The sequence below is a fragment of the Varroa jacobsoni genome, unplaced genomic scaffold (assembly GCF_002532875.2).
Source record: "Varroa jacobsoni isolate VJ856 unplaced genomic scaffold, vjacob_1.0 scaffold_880, whole genome shotgun sequence".
Lineage (NCBI taxonomy): Eukaryota > Metazoa > Arthropoda > Arachnida > Mesostigmata > Varroidae > Varroa > Varroa jacobsoni.
In genome coordinates, this window is record NW_019213782.1 from 22319 (window position 1) to 35845 (window position 13527).

At 43.4% G+C, this 13527-nt stretch overlaps 1 protein-coding gene across 1 annotated transcript in view; it reads right to left on the minus strand.

Moving 5' to 3' along the window:
- The window catches only part of wts (serine/threonine-protein kinase warts), a 31513-nt gene extending 22308 nt beyond the window's left edge, over positions 1–9205 (minus strand). The window contains exon 1 of the mRNA XM_022840655.2: positions 522–9205. The gene's annotated coding sequence lies outside the window, so the exon portion shown is untranslated. The remainder of the gene's footprint in view (positions 1–521) is intronic.
- Positions 9206–13527: the final 4322 nt, after the last annotated feature.

Genomic DNA, 13527 nt, shown 5'->3' on the forward strand with positions numbered 1-13527 from the left:
ATACATTTTTAGGCCAATTCTCGCTCTCCCTGCTCTCGCTCTTTCTCTCTCTCGAGACAGAATTGATCTCATCGTCAAGAAGTAAAAACAGCTATAACAAATCAAGATTCAGCACAAATTAATTGTTTTTTACTTCTTATTGATGTTCACATGCTGGAATACGCGCCCTGTTTCGGGGTGTTCAGCTATGCTAACAAAACCAGGTAAAAATTAAACTGCATTTATTGAGCTTTCCATGACAACCTTTAGAACAAGTAGTCTGGATAGGAAAACAACACTTAGTTGACGCCAAATACAATGAAACTTAATTTCCGGAGCACCAACAGTAGCTAAGCAATGCAAACCACCAATATATTACATCCCGTCAAAGAAAAAATACTTTCAATTCATACTTAGCCGAGTCCGATTAAACAATGGCTCAAGAAGCTATGCTGATACTTTCGTTAATTTCGTATCTCTAAATGCCTTTATTGTCGAGATCTTATTCTACTCTCTAAAATACTCTTATGGATTATACATACCTCTTGGATACGTCTGTCCAAATAGCAGCAGCAATTAGGTCCTTTCGGTCGTTCTGAATAGATAGGTGCTACGATGGTAGCTATGGCAGCGATCAGGTGAGGTCTATTCCAGCCTCCGTCCTGGAGGGCCATGACCGCATTACAGACATGTATTGTATATACGATATCCTTCTATTGTATATGTACTTAGAAAAGTCACAATGTTTACACAACGGCAGAAACCGTCCTGGATAATGGTTCTGCGGTGTGCCTTCTCCTCATTGAGGTAGGAATCGCGGCGACTTTACAATTTACACAACACAACGCGTACACAGTTAACTAATCAAGCTATCAGCGAACCGGACGCACGCATGCGTTAAACTGATGATACCGGTAGCAGATACTACGGATGGTCTCAAACGCGCGCGCACAAAAACACAGACAGGCAGGGTGGAGATCCGACAAGGAGGTTTGTGCTAGCGTTGATCTCCAAACATTCTAGTGCTGCGCAACTAACGGCGCCCATTAATCGCTCGACCCAGATCGACTGGTTGAGCGACGAGCGGACAGGGTTATATATATACGTGGAATTTGTTGGTCTCGTCGCACCGCAGGGGTATAATGGTCGCCGTTGCTGACGACTAAATTGTTTTGGTGTTGCATTTACGCATACGCAACTCAATCTATTGTTAGCACAATACGATGGAATTGTCAGTAGTAGCTGCTCGCGTTGTTGTAGGATCGACGATGGGGGCGTTACCTCCTTGCACTCGGATCTCTGCTAGATCAGCCATCAGCTGGTCGTTCTAATGTCGCCACAGTAGCTCCGGCTGGTAGAAGTAATTGGCTCGTTGACCTGGAAAATCGCTATTGGTTGCTAAATGCTGCAGGGGACGCGCTTCGAGTGCACAAATACGAGGTGTAGAAGTAGATGTGGCAATAGCTGTTTGGTTTCACCTCTACTAATTGTTATCTGCAGAGCGACAGACGGCGTGAGTAACGAGTCTAAGATTCAACGGACGTTACTAGCGTTGTTATCATACGGACGGACACAGGCTCCCAGGTAAAACTACGTGTACCACAAAACACCACAGCGGAGACAGCTGGTAGATTCAAAGCGCTATGTTTAGTCACGATTCTGAATTGGATCGTTCGAATTCAGCGGTAATCATCAAAATCACAGCACTGCACAACACACGAAATGTGTGACATGAACGAAACACGAGTAAAAGGCTCGTTGTGACGCAAACGACCGACTACCTGTAGACGCCGTAATAGGACTGTATCATCGGATGACAGCCGTAAAGCTTAACTGGTCGAATGGTGACAAACAGCAATGGGGCAACAAGTTTGCTACGCTAATTTGGCGTAGTTCGTATGCGAACTTCACTTGACGATGTTTCCTGTCAACAGACTATTTCTAATCGTCTTGTTCATCACAACCACACGCACCCACACACACACACACACACACACACACGCACACGCACACACACTAAGACAAATACACAAATCGAGTCTATGTACACACAGCTGTACATTCACAACAGCACCAAAGTTAATGACGGCGACGGTAGTAACGGTGATTGTTGACCACTACCGTTACTGTCCGTAACTTCACTACGATTATATTCATGTTGAGCTTTCCCTGTGCCAGAAAGTAAGAAAACTGTTGAAATACTGTTGCTGCGGCGGCAGGTACATTTGTTCGACGCTATTCGTCCGGTTCGGCACGCTGATAAAAGACACGATATGGTACGCAATCGAATGCTACGTACTACCGACCCGTTTAACAATCAGCTCCCCAGCTCAACTACGTTCGTTGGGTGACTAAGTGTCAGGGTGCGATGGCTTAATTAGCTATGGACTAACCAGTGGCTACAGGCAGTGCAACTTGCGTCGCTGGGAAGTGTTGCGCTGGACAGATCCGTCTATTTTCATACGCTACATACGGCCGGTCCACAGCTGTTAAGAACTGAAAATTATTATATAGGTGATACGTTTAATTCAACCACAAACAGGGTGTTGTTACTGCTTGTTTAACTTCACACAGCCTCTATATCTGAAGCATCTGAAACAGTGGACAGCAGTGACCCATTAGGGAAAAGCAAGAGTACCAAATAAACGGACTCGCATTATATCTTTTCGTTGAGAATACGACAGATGGAAAGCGAACACAGACTTAATGGCGTCTATCGTCTCGACTCTTGCCTTCGACCGAATTGCTTAAGATGGAAGAGGAATCTTCGTGTCGATGGATGTCAACAACTTCTTGCAGGACTCTAGCACACTATGCAGAACGCTTGATCACCTATAGACCGCCATCACTGTGATCGGCATCAGTAAACCTGCCAATCGTTATTTCCAAGCAGTGAAGTAGTAGTACAGAATCCGAATGTCTAAATTTTTTGTTTTTTGATTGTTTTATTTGCCGTTGGCTGAGTTCACGGCGGCATCTCACAACACGTCGGCACCAGCCCCACTCTGTTGTCAATAAAGACACTTGCGTGTAACAGTCACGATCACCGTTATTATTCCAGGAAAAGGTGTTTGCCTAATCAAAAAACCAAGAAAAAACACATTTTTCCCCTTGGTAAACGGTCTACTGCTGCCTCTCTGTGCTCGCACTACAATTCTGCTGTGGTGGTTGTCGTCCCTCGTCTTTCCCGTCACATTATCTGCTGCGACTCAACCCACAGCAGCAGAACTCTTCGGAGCGACCGCAGCAGCGAAGCCACAGCAATACCTGTTACAACAGCACGTATTTTGGTGTCACCTATTCCTAAGCAATCGAATAGCCAACAGCAACTCGAACAGCAAAAGCAACTAACAACCGGAGCGGCGGGGCCGCAGTAGCAGCGGACGAAGAAGCCATCGGGACGTCGTCCGCCGTTGTACGGACTTCAGTACCGCATCCACAGCAACGTTCACAGCAGTAGCGCCATCAACTGAGTTAACAACAAGCAACCCACAGCGGGGCTCTCGGTTTGTTGCTGTTACGACCCGGTGCTGCTGTTTCTCGTCGAACAGCAGCAGCAGCAGCAAAGAAGACCGTATCTGCTTACCCGATAACTGCTGTAAGAATACCAGCAGCACTACACTGGGCTAACAGCAGAAAATGCTGCACCTCCAGCAGCGCGCAGCACGGCACAACACAGCACAGCAAGACCATAACACAGCACAACCCAGGCAGACACCAGCGGCGGAGGAGGGGCTTGTGGCAGCGATGATCATTGTTCATTAGCATTACATCGATGTACGTATATCGCCATCCGCCGACAACATCCCTATGCAGACAACAGCAGTGCGCTAGCAGAACGCCGCACCACGGCAATCCATCAATAGAGAGCTAGCAGCAGCAGCAGCAGCAGCCGCCGCCGCCGCCACCGCCACCACTACCAGTGCCAGCCAGCCAGCAATAACAACACAAACACACAGACACACACTCACTCACTCATTGAGAGAGGCAAGCACCAGTGATGGTGGTGGCGGCGGCGGCCGTGTCGCTAGCAGCAGCAGACGAAGACAAAAAGGAAGGAATGTAGCCACGACCGCTTCAGTACTCTGCAACAGGGCGCGGCGGCGGAGGCGGCGGCAGCAGCAGCAGCAGCAGCAGTAGTAGCAACAACAAATCGAGTGAGAATGATCAGGGTGAGCGTCACTCGTTGGCTGTTGTTGCTCCGCTAAGCAAAGAAGGCTATACAAGGAGCATCGTCCGTGGCGGCGGCGCCGCTGCCACCATCATCAGCGTTCGCTAGACGGTCTCACTCAGATACAGACAGACATAAGCACACATTCGACCATGACGGAATAACAACTCCAGCACCAGCAGAAGTAGAAGGGACCAGCGAGAAGAGAAGGAGAGAGAACGTTGAGAGTGGGAAACAACCAGCAACTCTCCAGTAACCCCCAACCCGGCGCCGACAATCGAATGGAGGAGTAGCAGGTGCACTGCTGTTGTCTTGATACGGTAGCGTTTCGTAATGATGATTACATTGTGTAGGGGAGAAGCCCGTGAAGCTGACCAACTGCAGCGGGCGATAGCCCCCCCCCCCCCGACTAACCTAATAACGACAACGGCCAGCTGGAGCGACAAATGGATGGGCGAACAGCAGCCATTCAAGCGACCTATACCAGGAAGAGCAGCCACCAGCAGCAAATCGCGTTAACGCCGCCGCCGCTACAAGGCGACGGAGACTGGCGATGAAAGTCAATGAGGCGGAACGGGAACTGCATCCAGAAGCAGACGACGACGACGACGACATCGTCGTCGTTGCTACTGCTGCTTCTACCAAGTGGCTTTCAGGCACTGGGCAGAAGGTTCCCGTGGCAGCCTAGTGGGCCACAAATTCGGCTGTTAACGTTAGGAACACGTGGTGGTCTGGGCTGTTCGGACGTAAACATATGGGACCCATCCATTCGATGGAATGCTTAACGGCATTGCCAGACGTAAGCTTGAAACAACTACTTTCAGACAAGAAACTGTTGGACGTCGCACAGCTCCGGGCGCAGATAGAGGAGCACCAGCGCCGATACGAATGGCAGATGTAGAGTGGACACGTAGAAGAAACTCGAAAAGGGAATAAAACAAAAGGAAAAGTAATAGAACGAAAACAGGAGTGAATATGCAAAACGGGCGAATTCAGAAGAACCCCACTCCGTACGTACAAACGATCAGCTACAGTTCTCGCGTGAACTTAAGTTATAGCGAGCGACCGACCGATATGCCCCAGTAATTTAATTGACAAAGTTGGATATAGCGAGCGAGCCTACCTTCCGTAACGTCATGAGTTACACTCACAGTGGCTAAGTCAGCCAAAAAACAGCGTGTGCTGGAGAGGCGCGCGCACGCGCGCGCGCGTGTCTTCAGCACCGGCCACTCCGCCATATAACACCAGCATCGAAGGCGCAACGGGTGAGAGGGGGCCGGGTAACAGCAGAAATCAACTCGTTGTTCAACCACTTTAATTGGCAATGGCAGCGGTCCCAATTGGCGCTGGCGCTTGTTTAATTACTCGTCTTGCGTTTGATCGTCTGCAAGCGACGATCTGGAGAGAACGAGCGAGAGCGAGTGTGTGTGTGTGAGAGAGAGAGAGAGAGAGAGCAATAGTAGCTATCGTGTCGGCTCCTCATCCCCGCCGCATCTACCGATTGTCCTAATCGGTACCGAACCAGCCGCTGACTGACGCTTCTACCAGATACAGAAACAGCGTCACGCCAGCCTAAAGAGAGACCGCCACGACGAAAGCGGCATAACAGCAAATTGCTCACATTCCTCGGGCCGGCGATCACGTGACCGCTGTGGAATGCGCTTAGCTACGCCATACTCCAATCGCAGAATGACACAGACGAACAGACAGATAGAGAAATGTGTGAATACCAGCAGCGCCGTTGACGGCGGCGACAACAGCAGAAAGAACAAGAATAGATAGAGAGGAACAGCCTTAGATACAGACAGCAGAAGTAGCAAAAGCAATCAGAGTCGTCGTCGTCGTCGTCGCCGCCACAGCAGTCACTGGGTTACAGCTTCAGCAGCGCGAAAACCGAACATGGCCGGTAGCGTTGTGGCGCGCTGTTCTGCTCAGTGGGGATAATACCAGTCGGCCAACTTGAGCCACAGGGAGCTCCTTCAATACTGGAGTGATGGATACGCCTCGGTGCATCTGAATCGAATTGTTTTTGATGGTGGTAGTTTTTACAGACAACTTAGTAATACAGTACGCGAAAGATTAGGGCGGATATAGGATGATTAAAACTCTGCGTGACACTGACTACATGAGTCTATTTCGAACAACTTTCGCCAGTAGATTTTGCCTTGGCCTGTAAAAGCCACCAACGCTCGCCACTGATGACGGCGCTGTTGAGCGTGACAAGACTGCGAAAATATTATTAGTATTTTTACCATTATGAATAATCATAATAATAAATGTGTACCCCATCATTATTTAAATCCTAACACCGTCACACTTACCCTTAACACTGCTAAGGACTTCAGCCATCGGAACCACACATAGTTTTACTTCGTTTTGCCCGCTAATGGCTTCAGGGCGTGTCTCAGTATCTCTGAGCAATTGACCTAACCCTCGACTTAAAAAAATCCAAAGTCACACTTGTACTTTGATCAAATACGATTGCTTTGTCAGATCAGTATAAATTCGTGTTTTCTTAAAGTCTGCGTGTTCCTGTTTAACTGCGCTCTGTTGGGTGTCAGAGGTATATGACATAGCTCCTCCCCACGCCAAGCATTTCTTGTGCGGCAACAATATCACAATGGTGTATTCATTTACAGGCCGAGCATTTTTTTCCCGAGTAGAATGCCCTTTTTTGATTTTGAGTTTGTTGACAGCGCACTTCGATGCAATGCAAGAGACGCAAGTTACTCGTTTTTATACGCTGAATAAGTAAATCTCTCTCTTACTAAGCTAAGTGTCTTTCTTGCTTTCAATCACATTAATTCAGGAATCTATCATTAATCAAGGATTCACTAAAACACTCAGCTTGCTCAGCTCTTTCATTCTGAATGCTTGGTGCTTATTATTTTTAACTCGATCTCGTATTCTACCGTCTAGCTCCTTTCAGCATCGTCGGTGAGATCAATGTTAAGCATTTTACAGCGCTCAATTGGTCATCTGATTTGAAGGCAAGCCCTTCAATGGAAGATCGGTATCAAACACTTGCCGAGATCTTCAGCGATCGCTTGTACCCTTTCGGCCGTATTGGGACGAACGTTAAACAGACGAACCGTGAGAGGTCCAGCGTCGAAAAACAAACTTCTATATATTAATAGCAACAGCTTCCAGAATCCTAAAGGTAAAGCACACTTTGGGAATGCGGGTCCTTGTGTTGATGTATCCAGAAGCGACCTCACCACCGCTTCATAAACGCGGAATTATAAAGGGATTACTGAATCGTATTGATTATGGTATACTTCACACAGGAGTTCAAAGGCTATATATATACAGCAGTCGCTCAGATGGCGTCATTGTTTGACGACTACGGAGACAGAACCGTATTTTTTTAGAATCGCAATGCTAAAATGTATTTTTCTTCGAATTAGCCCAGGAGCATTCCATATTTGACGACCTAATGCTCTCAGAGATTTCGGACCATTTCTAAAAAAAATCGTTTTTATCTTTAAACATTTTATATGCTGTCGGGTTCATTCGTTTACACAGGATGAGGTCGCCACATGAAATCCGTTTTTTGTTAGCGCTTTTATTCTACTTTAACCACAAACTTTAACACGATAAGATAAAAATGGCAGACATTTTTGCTTGGGCTCGTCAAAAGCAGGGCAACTGATCAAAGCCTTTGGCGCATCTTGATGCTCTCATAAATTACGATTTTGCGATAATCTTTGCCACGACTTCCACTTGAGTTCTACCGCACGCCATTGGGTTCAACACTCGCATCAGTTAGTCATGGGATTATAAGTAGTCTTGTACAGGGGATAAGGGTTTCAATAACGTGCAAACGCTGTAAGCGGTAGTACGTGCCGGATGAAAAAAAGACATGTTAAATTGATGTTGCAAAAATGTTGAAATACAAACCTAATGTAAGGGAACATATGTAAATTACTGCAGTAAGTAAGTGACTATTTCTTGTGGAAATCGAAGGAAGATCGATTGCAATTATATATATATATATATAATTAATAAGCGCGATGAGAAAAAAGTGATAATTAAAAACTCGGCGAAAGTAAATTTTCAAAATTAATAGAAGCTACTACCATGTGGCTGAAAGTTCGCTGAAAATGTATTGCGCATTGAGCGAAGGTAGGTTCCTAGAAACTTAAATAAGAGGAAGGTGATAAAAATAAAATAGGCAAACATGTATGAAAGAAATATGTGAAATAATTAAGAAAATAAGTAAAAGTATAATTCGGTTATTATAACAAGGGAATTTACAGGTGCAGCTAATTGATAAATTGATGACTTTAAGACGTGCTGTCTACTGTGAAATAAAGAATCAGTCGATTTCGTTAGACTGTTATATGTTGATAATATTTGAAACAAGTAGACAGACGAAAATAATGAGGACAATTCAGTAGACAGAGCCTTTTCGCGTTACTTTTGGTAACACCTCAGCTGTCTACCATGTATATGGACTATTTTTGTTTAGTCTCCATATATACTGCAAATCCCTCTATACACTTTAATGTGTAAAATAAATTTTCGAGTTTTTTTTTTGTCGTACAGCTAGTTATCGACTCTAAACAGAAGTATGAAAGTGTAATTTTTTTGGTCATTTAGGCACAGAAAGTAAACTTTCCGCTAGCGGGGGGTTGATTATTCTCCCAGGAAAATTTGGCTGCGCCTAGAAAAAACATATAATTGTTTGCCTAAACAGCAGCACGAAGCTGAATTCTGAAAGTATATTAATAATGTTTCCCTTTCTTTTGATTTCATCTGGGTTATTGAAGTAGATACAAGTCTTGCAAACCATTTTGCAAAGAAAATTATTTTCTATTAGAGTTCAAAATAGGGTAGTGTTTAGACAAGTGGCTGCGAACAATCGCTGTCGAGCCTATTTAAGCTACTGCCTTGGGAGTGTATGAAAAAAATCTAATATGTTCAGATCGAGAAACGAATAAGGTAAACTGTAAAGTGAGTTTTACTTGAGGGAAAACCTAAAGAGATTCGAAACTGTATCGCTATCCCAGCGATGTAGTAACTGCGTCGTTAAGATAAATAAATAGAAACGAAGTTCGATTAGATCAAAAACGATGTTTTTGTTAAATCTAGTTAGTTAGTTAGTTAATTAAATCTAGGGTAGATAAAGTTCACTGTAGTGTGCTCTAAAATATTGAATAACTCAGCTTTTATTTTTAGAAATTGAAAAATAGATGAGAGACAAGATTTAGTTTCTCTAGTTATATACCTTCCGATGAAATATCGATCATAATCGACTTCCCGGACCAAATTTTGCAATCCTATTTATCGCACAGACGACTCTATAGGCTAATAAAAATTCGGTCGCATGAAATAATGTTGAAAATAATAGAATCCACATTTGAAAAATGTGCGGACACCCCAAAAATCTTTTCCAACTCATTTTAAGAACGAAGCTTTTTTTTTTTTTTTTTTAATCAAGCGAAGCCCTCACTCCAAAAGTAGTTAAAATTGTAAGAACTTTTTTAGTAGTATTAAGTTAATTACGTTGATTAACTGTCGCGTCGATATTTAAGCATTAACCGGTTATGATCAGACTGACTCCATTTTTTTTTTATTTATAGAAATTTTACATTTGAAGAAAGAAATATCTTTTCGCTTATGTCAGTTTGAGACAGTTTCGTTTCAGTTTGAAGCCTGTATTTTTCGAGACGATTTTGTAGATTGTTTATATCTGTAATGTATTTCGAATGTGTCATTTAGTTACATCGCCATTATTTTATAACGGACGAATGGGTAACTAAGTAAGCAGACAGAAAATGTGTTTCTTTTCCTATCACTTTTGACGTAAGCGAGAGGGAAACAGATTTCAGTTGAATTAATTAATCACGAAGCAACTTTTCTGTCGGAGAAACCCTTTAGATGTTGTCACCTCTGTACTTCTGCAAAAAATCCGACATAAAGGCAAAACATATTTGCCTCGACAATTAAAAACGTTTGCTACGTTTAAGCATCACGGATATCATCAGCATCACGGTCAGCAAAAGCTGACCGATCTTTTATAAACTACATACCTAATAAAGAGTATTTCATTAAAGCAGCATTAGTCGGAGCATTTTGCGCTATGCTCTTCTTAAAGAGCGCGACGTGAAGCCTTTGTAGTCTGATTTTTAGGTAAAATAAATCTGTAGGAATTACGAGGAAATGGTTTAAGTGATATAAAATGATTCGCTCGTAATTGTTGATTGACCTTGTAGAACAGATAAGATGTCGGTACATCTACCTTATTTTCTGATCTTTTTGACCAGAAGACAACGCCATATACAGCGTTGTATTGTGTTCCGTTCTGCGTTAGTGCGCTTATTTTTCTTTGAATTCGGTCACTTTGACCGGGAGATTTCTAGTTTGGCATATAAATTTTTCATAGTCGTACCCTCCGGACAACTGATGAAGCCAGCTAATCGGAAAGCTAAGTACTCCCAACTTTAGAAACTTTAGAACAAAAAAATGCTGCAATGGTAGTACCACTGCGAGGTCCAAATATCGTTCGCAAACCTACCACCCTTATAAGAGTTAGTCAAATGTTCATGCTAGCAACGTTCACAAAATGATAACAAATCAATGGTAACATCGATGGAAAATCGGTTGTTAGTACCAGCCGACAGCCATAACTAAAATACAAGGTGCATCTGATCATTAACGCTTCGAAGATGTAATGCATTGCTTATACAATAGTCTATGAGTGGTGGAACTCAATACGTGGTAATGACTTTGCCCCTTATAAGACGGCAGAATGAACATTATATGTCGTGGACAATCGAGATCTTGGTTAGTTCCGAAACTATCCAATGGATGCCCGTTGTTGGAAGAATAAACGATACGAAAAATTCCTAACTTTGAAACGAAACTATACTACTATAATTAAACGTTTTGCTATAGAAGAGGTATGCAAAGAAAATCCATTTAAGAATTGATAGGTGACCAGGCGTATACTACTATAATCCTTTAGTTATTGGAAAAGCCTTTTGATTCAGGTAATCCGAACAAGAATAAACTTGAGTGCGTGAAATTTCATGGTTAAGCGCCAAGTTCCCCTACGACGACTTTAATGCAGGGAAACGCCTTTATGAAAGAGCGCTGTCGCGTGGGACCTGTTGCTCCCCCTGGAAATGACTGAAATCTATTTTCAAGTAAGGAAAAAACAAATAATAATTACACGTACAATAAGATTATCAGCCGATATTTGGTGTGGCACACTAATGAGAACTAGTTTATAGGAGTGGACTGGCTGAAAAACTAAGGCTAAAGAAGGCCGTTAGTCAAAGACAGATAATATAACGGTTACCAACTACAACTTCAACAATCTAAAAGTAAACCTATTGAGCTTTACGGCCGGTACTTAAGTCCTGAAATTTTTATGCTTTAGCTGCGTCCGGATTAGCAGCTCTTCGTTGTTTACATTTTTCGCTGTAACACTCGTCCATCGGGACCAGAAATGTTACGTCCGTGTGCTTCTCGTGGGGCGGCGCCCTGCGCAGTTCCATGTGCCAATTGTATCGCATGCATGCCACAACGCCACCAGGCCAGCCATTTTTCAGACAGCTGCGCGCGGTCGCCACAGTTCTCCAATAATCCTGGCGCCCTCGTGTTTCTAAACATCGTCAGCGCCATTTTTTTTCTCCTCGAGTTTTTATGCCTCCGATTTCGCAATTTCGTATAGTGCGTATCCGGCCCTCATCGGTCAAGGTTTCCTTCATCGACACAACTAGTTTATGTGCGATTCCCCCTTTCATCCTTTGCTTTGGCGTCGGTGTCCACGTCGATTACCTTGATACCGCTACAGGCACTGACGGTTGTCGTTTCCTGACCGGAAGTGTCCGCGTTCATGGCCTAGTTCGGCCTAGTACAACTAATCGGTCGTCAGGTATCGTGGCTCGGTTGTTCACATAGGGTTAGCTGTTGGTCGGAAAATGACAATATTTGCTAGCAGCTACGATTTTCCCACCTCCAAGTGCGTCCAAACTAGCGGCTGGTTATTATAAGCTGTGACAATATATGTACATCAAATTGGATGTACTAGGGGATGTTGAGTGAGGCGATCGAGTCTTCCTCAACAGACTCGACTAAACCTCCGCCTAGTTTCAATGATAATAAAACAATAGTTGAAACGACGCTCTTTCGCCCCTCTATATTTGCCCCACTGGGCGTCAGTTAGCGAATATCGGCTTCAACTAGTAGCTCATTTCAAGCACCTTCAGACCCTTTCTTTTCAATACTCTCCATTCTGGAAACACGTATAAGAAGAAGAGGCGCGCGTACTCGTGAGACATTAATAATAAAATAAAATGGAATTGCACTCTATTGACAAGCTTCTATCCCTGTTTCGCAAAAATTAATATCAAAGCAATGTGTGTCTACTGGACAAATTGTGTCATTATTACCCTAGTCTAAAAAAATAGTCTTAAAAGTAGGCAAGGCGCATGGGACGGTTAGTTTTCGTCTATACAAACGTGCATAACTTGTTTGTGCCCGCAAATAATCCCTGTAATCTCTAACGAACTTTTGTTAGACGGTAAAAAAAACAAGCGGTTATTCAATAATTGTTTTCATTCATGTGGTGCAATAATACGATAGGATATCAAATTGATCGGTAAATACGCGGCGAATTTTCACTAAGCAAAAAACGTAACCTTTCATGTAAATTTTAGAAGAAAATATTTTTTTCAATTTGGCTAGGTAACGAATTGCCTTGTCATTAAAATATTAAGCATTGACCGCTGGGTTTTACTTCTGACCTTACATTTATTTGGTCGCACGTGTCGTTACGCCTTTGATTTGCCACTGGTAAAAAAGAATTTCCTGCCCTAGACCCTCAGGGCTGCTCGAGTGATCCCTGCCATGTGTTGTCGTGAAATTTTGTTATGTCTATCTCTGCTTTATGTTAGGAAGTCATTTTGTTGGTCGTTTATGTTTTTATCGATGCAAAGATCCTGCTAGTCTTATTAAGTGCAACCCCGCTTTTTTCGAATGGAGATTTGGATTGACTCTAAGCTGCCAGAAATTACTCATACATTTCATTTTTTGCTTCATATTGACGTACAGGTAATATGTCTGGTCATTTTTGCAGAGGATTCAGTGCTTGTGAGCGCGTATCTCTCGATGCCGGGCAAGATGTTAAGAGGTAAGGGTAACTGATATTTTTACTTTGTGCTCGTCAGCTATTCAGCTTTCCGTTTTCTAGTAAATGTCAATTCCTCTTTGTTTATGGTGCCGACATATTGTTATATGCATGTAACACATATTTTGCTCTAAGTTTAAAGTCGACAAGGCTCAATAGACTACCGTTCAGCCTCAACTTTGGTGTTTATTAAATTACATCTCCAGGACAGTATATACAAAGGACAGCTTCAGATAGC